Source organism: Coregonus lavaretus (genome assembly GCF_964263955.1).
Source record: "Coregonus lavaretus genome assembly, contig: HAP1_SCAFFOLD_1960, whole genome shotgun sequence".
Lineage (NCBI taxonomy): Eukaryota > Metazoa > Chordata > Actinopteri > Salmoniformes > Salmonidae > Coregonus > Coregonus lavaretus.
This window is the reverse complement of record NW_028165238.1, coordinates 37,921-55,422: the sequence shown is the minus strand read 5'-3', so window position 1 is coordinate 55,422 and position 17,502 is coordinate 37,921. Positions and strand designations below refer to the sequence as shown.

The window sequence follows — 17,502 nt, the reverse complement described above, 5'->3', positions numbered from 1 at the left end:
AGCTGAATTGAGACGTCAGAATGACATGGGTTTTACACACCCACCGGAGCCCTGATGCTGTGCACTCGTAGCGCCCTGGGGGAGACATGCTAGGGACGGCATGAAAAGAAGACAGAATGGGTTTAGCATATGTAAGTCATGTATTTAATTGTTTATCAGCAGTTGGCCAATATAAGAATGGTTGCTTTACTTTGTTAAACTTGTCTGTAGATCCTCACATTTACATTACATTTACGTTACATTTACGTCATTTAGCAGACGCTCTTATCCAGAGCGACTTACAAATTGGTGCATTCACCTTATAGCCAGTGGGATAACCACTTTACATGTTTTTTTTGTTTTTTTGTTTTTTTGGGGGTGGGGGGGCGGGGGGGGGGGGGGGGGGGGGGGGGGGGGGGTTGAAGGATTACTTTATCCTATCCCAGGTATTCCTTAAAGAGGTGGGGTTCACTTACACTGTATTTCTTTTAAACAATTAATTAAACAAATGCAATGAAGTCAGACTGTCATCTTTAAATAAGTGTTAGCAGGTACAGTTGCAGTCGGATGTTTACATACACCTTAGCCAAATACATTTAAACTCAATTTTTCACAATTCCTGACATTTAATCCTAGTAAAAATTACCTGTCTTAGGTCAGTTAGGTCAGTCAGGTTATTTTAAGAATGTGAAATGTCAGAATAATAGTAGAGATAATGATTTATTTCAGCTTTTATTTCTTTCATCACATTCCCAGTGGGTCAGAAGTTTACATACACTCAAATAGTATTTGGTAGCATTGCCTTTAAATTGTTTAACTTGGGTGAAACATTTTGGGTAGCCTTCCACAAGTTTCCCACAATAAGTTGGGTGAATTTTGGCCCATTCCTCCTGACAGAGCTGGTGTAACTGAGTCAGGTTTGTCGGCCTCCTTGCTCGCACACGCCTTTTCAGTTCTGCCAACAAATGTTCTATAGGATTGAGGTCAGGGCTTTGTGATGGCCACTCCAATACCTTGACTTTGTTGTCCTTAAACCATTTTGCCACAACTTTGGAAGTATGCTTGGGGTCATTGTCCATTTGGAAGACCCATTTGCGACCAAGCTTTAACTTCCTGACTGATGTCTTGAGATGTTGCTTCAATATATCCACATCATTTTCCTTCCTCTTGATGCCATCTATTATGTGAAGTGCACCAGTTCCTCCTGCAGCAAAGCACCTCCACAGCATGATGCTGCCACCCCCGTTTTTCCCGGTTGGGATGGTGTTCTTCGGCTTGCAAGATACCGCTTTTTTCCTCCAAACATAACGATGGTCAATATGGCCAAACGGTTCTATTTTTGTTTCATCAGACTAGAGGACATTTCTCCAAAAACTACGATCTTTGTCCCCATGTGCAGTTGCAAACCGTAGTATTGCTTTTTTATGGCGGTTTTGGAGCAGTGGCTTCTTCCTTGCTGAGCAGCCTTTCAGGTTATGTCGATATAGGACTCGTTTTACTGTGGATATAGATACTTTTGTACCTGTTTCCTCCAGCACCTTCACAAGATACTTTGCTGTTGTTCTGGGATTGATTTGCACTTTTGCACCAAAGTACGTTAATCTCTAGGTGACAGCTGCGGGGTCCCATGGTGTTTATACTTGCGTACTATTGTTTGTACAGATGACCATGGTACCTTCAGGCGTTTGGAAATTGCTCCCAAGGATGAACCAGACTTGTGGAGGTCTACAATTATTTTTCTGAGGTCTTGGCTGATTTCTTTTGATTTTCCCATGATGTCAAGCAAAGAGGCACTGAGTTTGAAGGTAGGCCTTGAAATACTTCCACAGGTACACCTCCAATTGACTCAAATGATGTCAATTAGCCTATCAGAAGCTTCTAAAGCCATGACATCATTTTCTGGAATTTTCCAAGCTGTTTAAAGGCACATGTAAACTTCAGTGAACTATAAGTGAAATAATCTGTCTGTAAACAATTGTTGGAAAAATGTCCTAACCGACTTGCCAAAACTATATTTTGTTAACAAGACATTTGTGGACTGGTTGAAAAACGAGTTTTAATGACTCCAACCTAAGTGTATGTAAACTTCTGACTTCAACTGTACATTCCATCTAGTTATTATTATCTTAAGACAGAATTGTTGGATAACAAAACTTAAAGCTTTAATCTACTGTATATGGTGAGGGACTAATACATTCCAGGAGAGTACCTGAACATTGGGCCTTCTTCAGTGATGGCCACAGGCTCAACCTGAACCCAGTTGGTAGACTCCTGAATAAGAGAACATTGATCTCTGATTTTCACAGATACACTGAATTTATTGCATAATTCTTAAACATCACAGTGTAAAGGCAGCCTGGTCTCACAGACTACATGTAACATAGTAAATATAAATCCTGGACTTTCAAGTTAGTATGATATGTTACGTTTGGTATGGTTACATGAGACATAAGTTACTTAAGGCAAAAACAAAAGGAAAGTGGCTGGTCAGGGTGGATGGGTAGGTGTTTAATATGAATGTTTAGCAACCTAAATGCATGTTCGAATCTCATCATGGACAACTTTAGACATTTTGCTAATTAGCAACTTTTCATCTACATACTACTTTTTAGCTACTTTGCAACTACTTAGCATGTCAGCTAATCCTTCTCCTAACCTCAACCCTTTAACCTAACTCCTAACTAGGACTGTGGTGGTCATGAAATGTTGTCAGCCGGTTATTGTCATGCAAAAGCATGCTGGTCTCACGGTAATTGACTGTTAATTAACATAAACACATTTAGCATCTCCAGGCCTCCACTCATACAAGCCACTGATGTGCACCTTTAGAACATCTACATTTAAAAAAGTCTAATAAATCAATTTAATATACACCATCACAATAAATTCATTATTTATTTCATTTTTTATATAAACATTATGATATGAAGAAAATGTATTTCAGAAGAACCGAATATGAGTTGGCCTACTATCTGGTTATGCACCATGTCATACGCTGTAAGCTTGTTCATTTAGCTAACAATATATGCTTATGAGTCCCTTTCCATTATTTTATTTTATCTGATTTTATAGTAAGAACAATTTAATTGAACTTAGCTGAATAAAACAGAAAGGATATTTTCTCCATTACATAGCTGTCACGGTTTCGGCCGAGGCTGCCTCTCTTCCTTGCTCGGGCAGGCTTCGGCGTTCGTCGTCTCCGGAATACTAGCTGCCACCGTTGCATGTTTCTATGTTCGTTTGCTTTTGTCTGATTGGTGTTACACCTGTTATCGTTTAGTGTAATTAGTGTCCTATAAGTTCTCGTTGTGTTTGTCTAGTGTTGTGTGTTATTGTTTTACTGTCGTGCCGGTAGGCTGTTATTCTATTGTTTGCTCGGTTGAGCTATTTCTCCACATTGTTTGGAGTGTTTTGTCGCACCTGTTAGTGCGCCCGTTATTTTCGCCTACGTGCGGAGTTTTCGTCTCAGGGCATTTATTCGTGATTGTTTTTGTGTGCATCTACTAAAGTCTGTTGGACTAACGTTCTGCGTCCTGTGCCTGATTCCACCACCACACCCACCTACATCTACCTTGACAGAATAACACACCTCAAGAATGGAATCAGCAGGAGCCGCAGCAGCACAGGCGACGCTGGAGGACCGGGTCCGCGAGCAGAATGACCAGATCCTGCGGATGGGGTCCGCACTGCAGGAGGTTATCACCACCATCCGAGGCTGGGAGACCCGAGGGAAACCTCCACCACCATCCTCCCTGCCCGCACCATCGGCAAGTCAGCCCATTCCCGCTCCGGAACCCAGAGGAGTTCGACTCTCGCTCCCGAGGGCCTATGATGGGACCGCTGCCGGGTGTCAGGGATTCCTTCTCCAGGTGGAGCTTTACCTGGCCACCGTGCACCCGGCGCCCTCGGGACACGAGAGCGTGTCCGCCCTGATCTCCTGCCTTTCCGGTAAGGCGTTGGAATGGGCCAACGCAGAGTGGAGGAGAATCGACGCTACCACAATCACCTACGACGAGTTCTCCCGCCGCTTCAGGGCGGTGTTTGACCATCCCCCGGAGGGGAAAGCGGCGGGGGAGCGTCTGTTCTGCCTCCGGCAGGGGAAGAGGAGTGCCCAGGAGTTCGCCTTAGAATTCCGTACTCTAGCGGCAGATGCAGGGTGGAATGAGCGGGCCCTCATCGATCACTACCGATGTAGTCTACGTGAGGACGTCCGTAGGGAGCTGGCCTGTAGGGACACCAGCCTCTCGTTCGACCAGTTGGTCGACATGTCCATCAGGCTGGATACCCTGCTAGCTACCCGCGGACGTCCCGAGGGGGGTCCGTCCATTTCACCCTCCAGCGCCTCCGAGCCGTGCCCCATGGAGCTCGGGGGCGCTGGCGCTAGAGAGAGGAGGGGTCGGATGACGAGGTCCATCTCCTGCACCAACTGTGGTCGGGGAGGACACACCGCGGCTAGGTGCTGGGGATGGCCCCCTAGGGGAGAAGACGACAGGTCCCGCACTGGGGAGTCCTTCCAGGTGAGTAGGCGCCCCACTCACCCAGAGCTCTCTGTTGCACACTTCTGTATGCCTGTGCGTTTTCCACAGGTAGCACCTCATTCCCAGCATAAGGCGCTGGTAGATTCAGGCGCGGCTGGGAATTTTGTTGATAAGAAATGTTGTTTAGCCTTAGGGATTCCCCTTCTCCCTGTTGACGTTCCCTTCCCCGTTCATGCCCTAGATAGCCGTCCGTTGGGTGCGGGCTTGATCAGGGAGGTCAAGGATGTGTGCGCAGGGGGGTCATCAGGAGATGATCCAGCTATTTCTGATCGACTCGCCTGCATATCCGGTGGTGCTGGGCATGCCCTGGTTGAGTACCCATAACCCATCTATTTCGTGGCAGGAGAGGGCTCTGATGAAGTGGTCTGCCCAGTGTGTGGGTCGATGTTTAGGCGTTTCTGTAGGGGCTACCTCGGTGGAGAGTCCAAACCAGGTGCCCGCATTGCATGTTCCCCCTGAGTATGGGGATTTGGCTATTGTGTTCAGTAAGTCGAGGGCGACGCAGTTGCCTCCCCATAGGCAGGGAGATTGTGCGATAGACCTCCAGGCAGGAGTTGCGCTCCCACGGAGCCATGTGTATCCTCTGTCTCAGGAGGAGAAGAGAGCTATGGAGACTTACATAGAGGAATCTCTGACACAAGGATACATACGGCCCTCCACTTCCCCTGCGTCCTCGAGTTTCTTTTTTGTGAAGAAAAAGGATGCGGGGTTACGCCCGTGCATTGACTACCGTGGTCTCAATCAGATCACGGTGAAGTACAGTTATCCACTCCCGCTGATTGCGACCATGACGGAGTCATTGCACGGGGCGCGTTTCTTCACTAAATTAGATCTCAGGAGCGCGTACAACTTGGTGCGCATTAGGGGGGGCGATGAATGGAAGACAGCCTTTAGTACCACCTCAGGCCATTACGAGTATCTTGTCATGCCATACGGGTTGATGAACGCTCCTTCAGTTTTCCAATCATTCGTGGATGAGATCTTCAGGGACATGCAGGGGCAGGGGGTGGTCGTGTACATAGATGACATTCTCGTGTACTCGCCTACCCGAGTCGAGCATGTGGCCCTGGTGCGCCGAGTGTTGCGGAGGCTGTTGGAGCACGACCTGTATGTCAAGGCAGAGAAGTGTCTGTTCTTCCAGGAGTCGGTCTCCTTTTTGGGTTATCAGTTGTCTGTGTCAGGGGTGAAGATGGAGGTAGACCGGGTGTCAGCCGTGCGTAATTGGCAAACGCCAACCACTGTGAAGGAGGTGCAGCAGTTTTTGGGGTTTGCGAATTACTACCGGAGGTTTATCCGGGGTTTTGGACAGGTGGCAGCTCCCATAACGTCTCTTTTGAAGGGGGGTCCGGTGCGTCTGCAGTGGTCAGCCGAGGCGGACAGGGCGTTTGGGAGGCTGAAGGACCTGTTTACCTCGGCCCCGGTGCTGGCGCATCCGGATCCCTCTTTGCCATTTCAGGTAGAGGTGGATGCGTCAGAGGCCGGTGTAGGATCCGTGCTTTCGCAACGGTCCGGCGCGCCACCTAAACTCCGCCCCTGTGCTTTTTATTCCAAGAAGCTCAGTCCGGCGGAGCGAAACTATGACGTAGGGGACAGGGAGCTGTTAGCCGTGGTACAGGCCCTAAAGGTGTGGAGGCACTAGCTTGAGGGGGCTCAACACCCTTTCCTCATTTTGACGGACCACCGTAACCTGGAGTACATCCGGGCAGCGAGGAGGCTGAACCCTCGCCAGGCGAGGTGGAATATGTTTTTGACCCGGTTCACATTTAAGATCACGTACATCCCTGGGTCACAGAACGGTAAGGCAGACGCACTGTCTCGGCGGTATGACACGGAGGAGAGGTCCGTGGAGCCCACTCCCATACTGCCGGAGTCTTGTCTGGTGGCACCGGTAGTGTGGGAGGTCGATGCTGAACTCGAGCGGGCGTTACGTACCGACCCTAGTCCACCTCAATGCCCGGAGGGTCGGAAGTACGTTCCGCTCGAGGTTCGGGATCGATTGATCTATTGGGCTCACACGTCACCCTCCTCTGGACACCCAGGTATCGGCCGGACAGTGCACTGTCTTAGTGCCAAGTACTGGTGGCCCACGTTGGCGAGGGATGTGAGGGTTTATGTTTCCTCCTGCTCGGTGTGCGCCCAGTGTAAGGCGCCTAGACATCTGCCTAGGGGTAAGTTACTACCCCTGCCCATTCCACAATGACCATGGTCTCACCTCTCGGTGGATTTCCTCACTGACCTTCCTCCTTCACAGGGGAATACCACTATACTGGTCGTTGTGGACCGGTTTTCTAAGGCCTGTCGTTTGCTCCCTATGCCGGGCCTTCCTACTGCCCTGCAAACCGCCGAAGCACTATTCACCCATGTGTTCCGGCACTACGGGGTACCCGAGGATATTGTGTCTGATCGAGGTCCCCAATTTACCTCCAGAGTCTGGAGAGCTTTTATGGAGCGGTTGGGGGTCTCGGTGAGCCTCACCTCGGGTTACCACCCGGAGAGTAATGGGCAGGTGGAACGTGTGAACCAGGATGTGGGTAGGTTTCTTAGAACATACTGCCAGGACCGGCCGGAGGAGTGGGCCAGGTACGTTCCCTGGGCCGAAATGGCCCAGAATTCCCTACGCCATTCCTTCACTAACCTAACCCCTTTCCAATGTGTGTTGGGTTACCAGCCGGTTCTGGCACCTTGGCAGCAGAGCCAGATCGAGGCTCCTGCGGTGGATGAGTGGGTGCGGCGCTCGGAGGAGACATGGAACGCTGCACACGTCCACCTGCAGCGGGCGCCCCATCGTCATAAGGCGAGCGCCGATCTCCACCGCAGTGAGGGACCGGTGTACGCACCTGGTGATCGAGTCTGGCTCTCTACCAGAAACCTGCCCCTCCGCCTGCCCTGTCGGAAACTGGGTCGGCGGTTTGTAGGGCCATTTAAAGTCCTGAGAAGGTTGAACGAGCTGTGTTACAAATTACAACTACCTGTTGAGTATAAAAGTATTAACCCCTCGTTCCATGTGTCTCTTCTCAGGCCGGTGGTAGCTGGCCCACTCCAAGAAAGTGAGATCAGGGAGACTCCTCCGCCCCCATTGGACATCGAGGGGGCACCGGCGTACTCCGTGCGGTCCATCTTGGATTCGAGACGTCGGATGGGGGGTCTCCAATATCTAGTGGAGTGGGAGGGGTACGGCCCGGAGGAACGGTGCTGGGTGCCGAGGAGAGACATTTTGGACCCGTCTCTCCTGACGGAATTCCATCGTGGGCACCCGACGCACCCTGCTCCGCGTCCTCCTGGTCGTCCCCGAGGCCGGAGTCGGCGCACGTCTGGAGCCGCGCGTCAAGGGGGGGGTACTGTCATGGTTTCGGCCGAGGCTGCCTCTCTTCCTTGCTCGGGCAGGCTTCGGCGTTCGTCGTCTCCGGAATACTAGCTGCCACCGTTGCATGTTTCTATGTTCGTTTGCTTTTGTCTGATTGTTGTTACACCTGTTATCGTTTAGTGTAATTAGTGTCCTATAAGTTCTCGTTGTGTTTGTCTAGTGTTGTGTGTTATTGTTTTACTGTCGTGCCGGTAGGCTGTTATTCTACTGTTTGCTCGGTTGAGCTATTTCTCCACATTGTTTGGAGTGTTTTGTCGCACCTGTTAGTGCGCCCGTTATTTTCGCCTACGTGCGGAGTTTTCGCCTCAGGGCATTTATTCGTGATTGTTTTTGTGTGCATCTACTAAAGTCTGTTGGACTAACGTTCTGCGTCCTGCGCCTGATTCCACCACCACACCCACCTACATCTACCTTGACAGTAGCGCGTGCGCATATGAAGTGGCTGTGCTGAGGGTAATTTGAAACAGGTCCTGTATGCTAGATTTAGAGTTATTTGGCAACTTTAGTTGTGAATGATAAAAATCTTAGAATGTCTTAGAAAACAAAACATATACAGTATGGGCTGCATTGTAACTATAGGCTATTGATGATTTGAGAAAGTAACAACAACAAAAAACGTGCACTCTTGTTCCTTGCCTCAGGCTGCACAGCTGTTCTCTCATAAAGTGATCATATTTTCACCCATCAGACTATCCTCAATTTAATCTTGTCTTTACTAATATGTAAAATGAGTTTCGATTTAGAATGGCCCATTATCAAATGGGCAGGGAAAAAAAAAAAAAAGTAATCTATATGCACTCAAATAGCGAATGGAGGCTGCGCGCATTCCCGCCGGTCTACTTAGGTTTTAAAGAGGAGCATGTGCTTAATATGAGCAGCTAGAAATAAATATAATAACACTTATTTCACTCCATGCATCAACCACTATTCGAGGAGCATGCTCTCGCCTTTCGAGGAGTATGCCATGGGCTCCCCAATCTAGTTCCTGCAGCTACCAGTGCTTAATTTGGGAAACCAAGTGGGGCTTAGCCTCATAAGCCAATGCATAAGCATAAGCTCTAATATGCATATGGTGTTTTGAATTAATCATCAGCTTGGAAAGCCTGTCCATTTAGTTGTGTTAGGCTTTGAAACAACATCCACAACAACCATGTTTTACACTGTTTCAACCTGCTGTTGAACTTCTTTCTTCAAATTGATCATCACAGTGAGGTGAGTTTTAAAAGTATGATAGGTGTACTGTTTTGGTGATAAGTGTTTGATGTGATTTTCGATTGCATTATGTATTGATGTCAGAGGGTTAGAGCCCTGAGTAGGAGGCCATTAGGACCTGATGGTAGTTAGCAAGTTGGTTAATACAAAAGCATGTCCAGAGTGCATAAAAGGAGATTACTGTGACTCAAGGGTCACGTGGAACTCATGACTGTGGGTGTGAAGGTCATATGGTCACCACAACAGCCCTACTCCTAACTTTAACCTAACTCCTAATCCTGACCTTAACCTGAACCGTCACCCCTAACCCTAACCCCTAGTCTAGCTAACGTTAGCCAGCTAGCTAATGTTAGCCACAACAAATTGGAATTCCTAACATATCATACGAATTGCAATTCATAACATAGGATACACATTTTTATTCGTAACATATCATATGAAATGGATGATGGACATCCACAAATTAACATACCATACAAAACGTAACATATCATACTACATGGAGGGTCTCAGATTTATGTACAGAATAATATGAAATGCTCTGAGACCAGGTTGGTAAAGGTTTTACTTTGTACTTTGAAGCCTAACTTGCCTTTACAATGTTGTCAAACCTGCTTATTCTATACCTTTATTTGCAATTTACTTAGAATGGTTTCTGATGTGAATTATATACTCTTAGAAAAAAAGGTACTAAGTAGAACCATATAGGGTTCTTTGGTTTGTCCTCATAGGGGAACCCTTTTTGGTACTAGGTAGAACCTTTGCAGAGTGTTCTACCTAGAACCCTCTATGTAGGGTTCTTCATAGGACCCCCTGTAAATGGTTCTACCTAGAACCCTCTTTGAATGGTTCTGCCTAGAACCCTTTAATCTTTGAAGGGTTCTTCCTAGAACCCTCTATGAACGGTTCCACCGGCCTTATTAGCCTTTAAAAATAAACTCTTTATGACAATAGATTACATACTGTATATCATAAAGCCTTTATTTGAGGGCTTAGTTATACCCTAAAATGGTGGTGTTAAGAAACTCCTGGTTTACCGGCCACATCAGGCCTGCAAGTCACATTATGCTCGCTTGCAAAGTGATGGTTTACCTAGAACCCTCTAGGTAAACCATCTGAATCTAAATTAAACACTCTGAATGTGTAATTCCTATTGGAATCCAGTCAGTGAGGATATCCAACAATTATAATTTGTATCACCCGCAACCTGCATTAAAAATGACTGCCAGTGTAGAGAAGATTGAAAAATGAGACTACCTAAATAATCTAAACTGGAACAGCCATCTCAGTAACGGGTACAATAAGTCCAACCACTAACATATTAGATTAGTTTAGAAAAATGTATGTTATTTATCTTTGTGTAGCAGAAGATTAATCAACCAATCAATGTACATGCAAAAACACAAATATTAAAACAAACAATTCTGAAAATGAACCTGCAATAGAACATACTGGGAAATATGATTATGATGGGCGTGGTTTTGAATGTTATACTCTACAAAGAGTAAAAATGACAGCCACACTCAACTCTGGTTATTTGTTTACACCACTACGTCAGCTACATGTAAAATTATTAAGGGAATACCAGATACAGTGCCTTGCAAAAGCATTCATCTCCCTTTGCGTTTTTCCTATTTTGTTGCATTACAACCTGTAATTCAAATGGATTTTAATTTGGATTTCATGTAATGGACATACACAAAATAGTCCAAATTGGTGAAGAAAAAACAAAACAAAAACGTGTAAAAAAAAATTATACAAAATAAATAACGGAAAAGTGGTGAGTGCTATGAACCCCCTAAATAAAAGTGGTGAGTGCTATGAACACCCCTTGCTATGAACCCCCTAAATAAGATCTGGTGCAACCAATTACCTTCAGAAGTCACATAATGAGTTAAATAAAGTCCACCTGTGCGCAACCTAAGTGTCACATGATCTGTCACAGGATCTCAGTATATATACACCTGTTCTGAAAGGCCCCAGAATCTGCAACACCACTAAGCAAGGGGCACCACCAAGCAAGCGGCACCATGAAGACCAAGGAGCTCTCCAAACAGGTCAGGGACAAAGTTGTGGAGCAGTACAGATCAGGGTTGGGTTATAAACAAATATCTGAAACTTTGAACATCCCACGGAGCACCATTAAATCCATTATTAAAAAATAAAGAATATGGCACCACAACAAACCTGCCAAGAGAGGGCCGCCCACCAAAACACACGGACCAGGCAAGGAGGGCATTAATCAGAGAGGCAACAAAGAGACCAAAGATAAACCTGAAGGAGCTGCAACGCTCCATAGCGGAGATTGGAGTATCTGTCCATAGGACCACTTCAAGCCGTACACTCCACACAGATGGACTTTATGGATGAGTGGCCAGAAAAAAGCCATTGCTTAAAGAAATAAACATACACGTTTGGTGTTCGCCAAAAGGCATGTGGGAGACTCCCCAAACATATGGAAGAAGGTACTCTGGTCAGATGAGACTAAAATTGAGCTTTTTGGCCATCAAGAAAAACGCTATGTCTGGCGCAAACCCAACACCTCTCATCACCCCGAGAACACCATCCCCACAGTGAAGCATGGTGGTGGCAGCATCATGCTGTGGGGATGTTTTTCATCGGCAGGGACTGGGAAACTGGTCAGACTTGAAGGAATGATGGATGGCGCTAAATACAGGGAAACCTGTTTCAGTCTTCCAGAGATTTGAGACTGGGACAGAGGTTCACCTTCCAGCAGGACAATGACGGTAAGCATACTGCTAAAGCAAGTGGTTTAAGGGGAAACATTTAAATGCCTTGGAATGGCCTAGTCAAAGCCCAGACCTCAATCCAATTGAGAATCTGTGGTGTGACTTAAATATTGCTGTACGCAAGCGGAACCCATCCAACATTGAAGGAGCTGGAGCAGTTTTGCCTTGAAGAATGGGCAAAAATCCCAGTGGCTAGATGTGCCAAGCTTATAGAAACATACCCCAAGAGACTTGCAGCTGTAATTGCTGCAAAAGGTGGCTCTACATAGTATTGACTTTGGGGGGATGAATAGTTATGCACGCTCAAGTTCTGTTTTTTAGTCTTATTTCACAAGGAAAAATATTTTGCATCTTCAAAGTGGTAGACATGTTGTGTAAATCAAATGATACAAACCCCCAAAAAAATCCATTTTAATTTTAGGTTGTAATGCAACAAAATAGGAAAAATGCCAAGAGGGGTGAATACTTTCGCAAGCCACTGCACAAATATTCCCATATAGGTTTACTCTCACTGACATTTTTTAACTCCTGATGTTAAAGTTTAAACACTGAGGTAAACACAAATGCCCAGGCACTATTTAAAAGAAATAAATTACAATAAATAAGCTTATTCAGATTCTGAAGGGTGTAGAACCCTTCTTACCTTGCAAAGAATCAGAATTCAAAAAACGTAATCAAAGAACCCTTTCTTCTAAAAATGTTTCTTAGCATGTTAAAGGTTCTAGGTAGAACCATTTCAAATCAAATCAAATCAAATCAAATTTTATTGGTCACATGCGCCGAATACAACAGGTGCAGACATTACAGTGAAATGCTTACTTACAGCCCTTAACCAACAGTGCATTTATTTTAAACAAAAAAGTAAGAATAAAACAACAACAAAAAAGTGTTGAGAAAAAAAGAGCAGAAGTAAAATAAAGTGACAGTAGGGAGGCTATATATACAGTAAAATAAAGTGACAGTAGGGAGGCTATATATACAGGGCCTAGTCAAAGAAGAACTACCTCAACCGGCTAGTTGAGGTAGTTGAGGTAATATGTACATGTGGGTAGAGTTAAAGTGACTATGCATAAATACTTAACAGAGTAGCAGCAGCGTAAAAAGGATGGGGTGGGGGGGCAGTGCAAATAGTCCGGGTAGCCATGATTAGCTGTTCAGGAGTCTTATGGCTTGGGGGTAGAAGCTGTTGAGAAGTCTTTTGGACCTAGACTTGGCACTCCGGTACCGCTTGCCGTGCGGTAGCAGAGAGAACAGTCTATGACTAGGGTGGCTGGAGTCTTTGACAATTTTGAGGGCCTTCCTCTGACACCGCCTGGTATAGAGGTCCTGGATGGCAGGGAGCTTTGCCCCAGTGATGTACTGGGCCGTATCCACTACCCTCTGTAGTGCCTTGCGGTCAGAGGCCAAGCAGTTGCCATACCAGGCGGTGATGCAACCAGTCAGGATGCTCTCGATGGTGCAGCTGTAGAATTTTTTGAGGATCTGAGGACCCATGCCAAATCTTTTTAGTCTCCTGAGGGGGAATAGGCTTTGTCGTGCCCTCTTCACGACTGTCTTGGTGTGTTTGGACCATGATAGTTCGTTGGTGATGTGGACACCAAGGAACTTGAAGCTCTCAACCTGTTCCACTACAGCCCCGTCGATGAGAATGGGGGCGTGCTCAGTCCTCTTTTTTTTTCCTGTAGTCCACAATCATCTCCTTTGTCTTGGTCACGTTGAGGGAGAGGTTGTTGTCCTGGCACCACACGGCCAGATCTCTGACCTCCTCCCTATAGGCTGTCTCATCGTTGTCGGTGATCAGGCCTACCACTGTTGTGTCGTCGGCAAACTTAATGATGGTGTTGGAGTCGTGCCTGGCCATGCAGTCATGGGTGAACAGAGAGTACAGGAGGGGACTGAGCACGCACCCCTGAGGGGCCCCCGTGTTGAGGATCAGTGTGGCAGATGTGTTGTTACCTACCCTTACCACCTGGGGGCGGCCCGTCAGGAAGTCCAGGATCCAGTTGCAGAGGGATGTGTTTAGTCCCAGGATCCTTAGCTTAGTGATGAGTTTAGAGGGCACTATGGTGTTGAATGCTGAGCTGTAGTCAATGAATAGCATTCTCACGTAGGTGTTCCTCTTGTCCAGGTGGGAAAGGGCAGTGTGGAGTGCGATAGAGATTGCATCATCTGTGGATCTGTTGGGGCGGTATGCAAATTGGAGTGGGTCTAGGGTTTCTGGGATTATGCTGTTGATGTGAGCCATGACCAGTCTTTCAAAGCACTTCATGGCTACAGACGTCAGTGCTACGGGTCGGTAGTCATTTAGGCAGGTTATCTTAGAGTTCTTGGGCACAGGGACTATGGTGGTCTGCTTGAAACATGTTGGTATTACAGACTCAGTCAGGGACATGTTGAAAATGTCAGTGAAAACACTTGCCAGTTGGTCAGCACATGCTCGGAGTACACGTCCTGGTAATCCGTCTGGCCCTGCGGCCTTGTGAATGTTGACCTGCTTAAAAGTCTTACTCACATCGGCTACGGAGAGCGTGATCACATAGTCGTCCGGAACAGCTGGTGCTCTCGTGCATGCTTCAGTGTTGCTTGCCTCGAAGCGAGCATAGAAGTGGTTTAGCTCGTCTGGTAGGCTTGTGTCACTGGGCAGCTCGCGGCTGTGCTTCCCTTTGTAGTCTGTAATAGTTTTCAAGCCCTGCCACATCCGACGAGCGTCAGAGCCAGTGTAGTATGATTCAATCTTAGACCTGTATTGACTCTTTGCCTGTTTGATGGTTCGTCGGAGGTCATAGCGGGATTTCTTATAAGCGTCCGGGTTAGAGTCCCGTTCCTTGAAAGCGGCAGCTCTACCCTTTAGCTCAGTGCGGATGTTTCCTGTAATCCATGGCTTCTGGTTGGGGTATGTACGTACGGTCACTGTGGGGACGACATCATCGATGCACTTATTGATGAAGCCAGTGACTGATGTGGTGTACTCCTCAATGCTGTCTGAAGAATCCCGGAACATGTTCCAGTCTGTGCTAGCAAAACAGTCCTGTAGCTTAGCATCTGCGTCATCTGACCACTTTTTTATTAGCCGAATCACTGGTGCTTCCTGCCTTACAAAGAACCATTGTCTCCCAAAAATGGTTCTTCAGATAAAAATGGTTGTTGGTAGAACCCTATCCCTCCGCAAAGAACCATTTTATAATCCTTTTTTCCAGTGCTTAACAGGATCCGGCACCTTTCAGTTTTGGACTGTTTCGTTCCGGAACCCATTTGCCAGGATCCGGTACCTCTGGTGGCATGAACAATTATTTTCACTGTTTGCAATGTCAAAATTCTAATTCAGAATACTACACCAGGAGTAGTCCTATAATTTTGTCACAGAGGATCAATAGCTTATTTAAAATGAATAGCCTAGCTATGGATTGTGTGTAGCCCAATCACAAGGCATGCCTACAGTCTGGAAGCGTGGCAAATCTGTCAGTGAACAGCATGTAGCCAAAACAGGCATTTCGCAATATTTCAATAATACTGAACAAAAATCTAAATGCAACATGTAAAGTGTCCATATCATGTTTCATGAGCTGAAATAAAAGATCCCAGAAATGTTCCATACACACAGAAAGCTAATTTCCCTAAAACTTTGTGCACAAATGTGTTTATAACCCTGTTAGTGAGAATTTCTCCAAGATAATCCATCCACCTGACAAGTGTGGCATATCAAGAAGCTGATTAAACAGCATGATCATTACACAGGGACACTTTGTGCTGGCGACAATAAAAGGCCACTCTAAAATGTTCAGTTTTGAGATCCTGAGGCCCGTTGTCATGCCATTCATCCGCCTCCATGCATGTTTCAGCATGATTTTGCACTACCCCATGTCGCAAGGATCTGTACACAATTCCTGGAAGCTGAAAATGTCCCAGTTATTCCATGGCCTACATACTCACCAGACATGTCACACATTGAGCATGTTTGGGATGCTCTGGATCGACGTGTTCGATAGCGTATTCCAGTTCCCGCCAATAACCAGCAAATTCGCACAGCCATTGAAGAGAAGTGGGACAACATTCCACAATCAACAGCCTGATCAACTCTATGCAAAGGAGATGTGTTGCGCTGCATGAGGCAGATGGTGGTCACACCAGATACTGACTGGTTTTCTGATCCACACCCACACCTTTTTTTTAAGGTCTCTGTCACCAACAGATTCATATCTGTATTCAATCATGTGAATCCATAGATTAGGGAATAATGAATATATTGACTGATTTTCTTATATGAACTGTAACTCAGTAAAACCTTTGAAATTGTTGCATGTTGCATTTATATTTTTGTTCAGTATACAATCGCGTGAAAGAACAGTTTGGAAAGCAAATGATTCTACTGAAAAGAGAAGACTAATCTGACTGTAGGCTACAAAATATGTTATCAACTTCCAAATAGGCCTATTGAACAAACAGCATTGTTTTACAAAGTAAAACAACAAAGAGATGGCTTAAAGCATGAGCGCATCGGTCATTGCAGGTGAGTGAACTGTGCATCATTGGGTGAGCGAGTGAAACTGGAAAGCTTTTTTAGGATTATAATTTCTCCACACACCTAGGCCTAAGCTATTGATGGATTCAAGACAAGGTCGCATTTATTGATCTCTGATTCTAAGTTTGTCATTGTCAAAGCAGCCTGTCATTTCGATCATTTGTGAGGTATTAAAAAATATTTTGCTCAAGTCTCCAGCCATCTAAAATGATGTAAAATTGAATTAAATGCGTTTATAAAAGGTCAAATGTTTCCTGAACCCTAGGCTTCAAATTTTTGGGCACGTGTGTGCAAATTCTATAACCAGCTTTACTACTGTATGCCAGCACGCAAAAGCGCTGATAATTTATGCAATGCTTTATTATGAAGGTGAATGTTTTGTCATGGGTTCTGGTACCTGAGAGCACCCCAGGTCACCCCCCTCTCGTGCTCACATTTTGTTCAGGCACCTCCCAATTTACAAATTAAGCACTGCTTTTTTCTAAGAGGTCAGCTGTGAAACTGGAGCGAGATGTAGGATTTCCCCAACATATATCTGATTTTTATGAGAAAAAAATTATATTCATGAATACAGAGCACAGTCAACATAGGTGGTGGTAAAGAAGTTGCATTTGTCATACACTTATCTACTACTATTGTACACTATGAATACTGTAACAAACATTAACTCACCATCACATTGGCACATGTTGTGCAACTTCTCACAGCCCCTGGGGACAGACACATCAATCAGAAAATCAACCACACCAAGCACTAACCTCAGTGATAATACAGTGGTCTAAATTTCCTGGGACACAGAGCATTTTAAAATCAAAGATATCACAAATATCATAACAATGATATTTAGTGCTAATAATGATCTCCATGAGATGAGTCACAAATGCTCCCAGCGTCACTGTTTCCCCTGTGTAAATTGGTGGGTTTGGAAGTCACTGTATTGTGGATAACTTAGCACATGAACATATCATTTACTTAAATGAACATGAGTGATAGAATATAGAGATGATATTGAGAAAATGAGGATTAGAACTGTCTTACCTTCTTTGATCGATTTGATGTCAGGTACTTTCAACATTTTATGAGGCTCCCTCCCTGTCATCATACCTGAACAGGATAAACGTATGCGATGGGATGGGTACT

At 45.7% G+C, this 17,502-nt stretch overlaps 1 long non-coding RNA gene across 1 annotated transcript; it reads right to left on the bottom strand.

The window, feature by feature from the left end:
- Nucleotides 1–17: 17 nt before the first annotated feature.
- On the bottom strand, nt 18–17,474 carry LOC311116090. Its single transcript, XR_014611366.1, has 4 exons — nt 17,401–17,474; nt 17,035–17,072; nt 2,189–2,250; nt 18–89 (listed from the first exon to the last, which is right to left on the bottom strand). It is a non-coding gene; the product is annotated as an uncharacterized lncRNA (long non-coding RNA).
- Between the last annotated feature and the right edge of the window lie 28 nt (nt 17,475–17,502).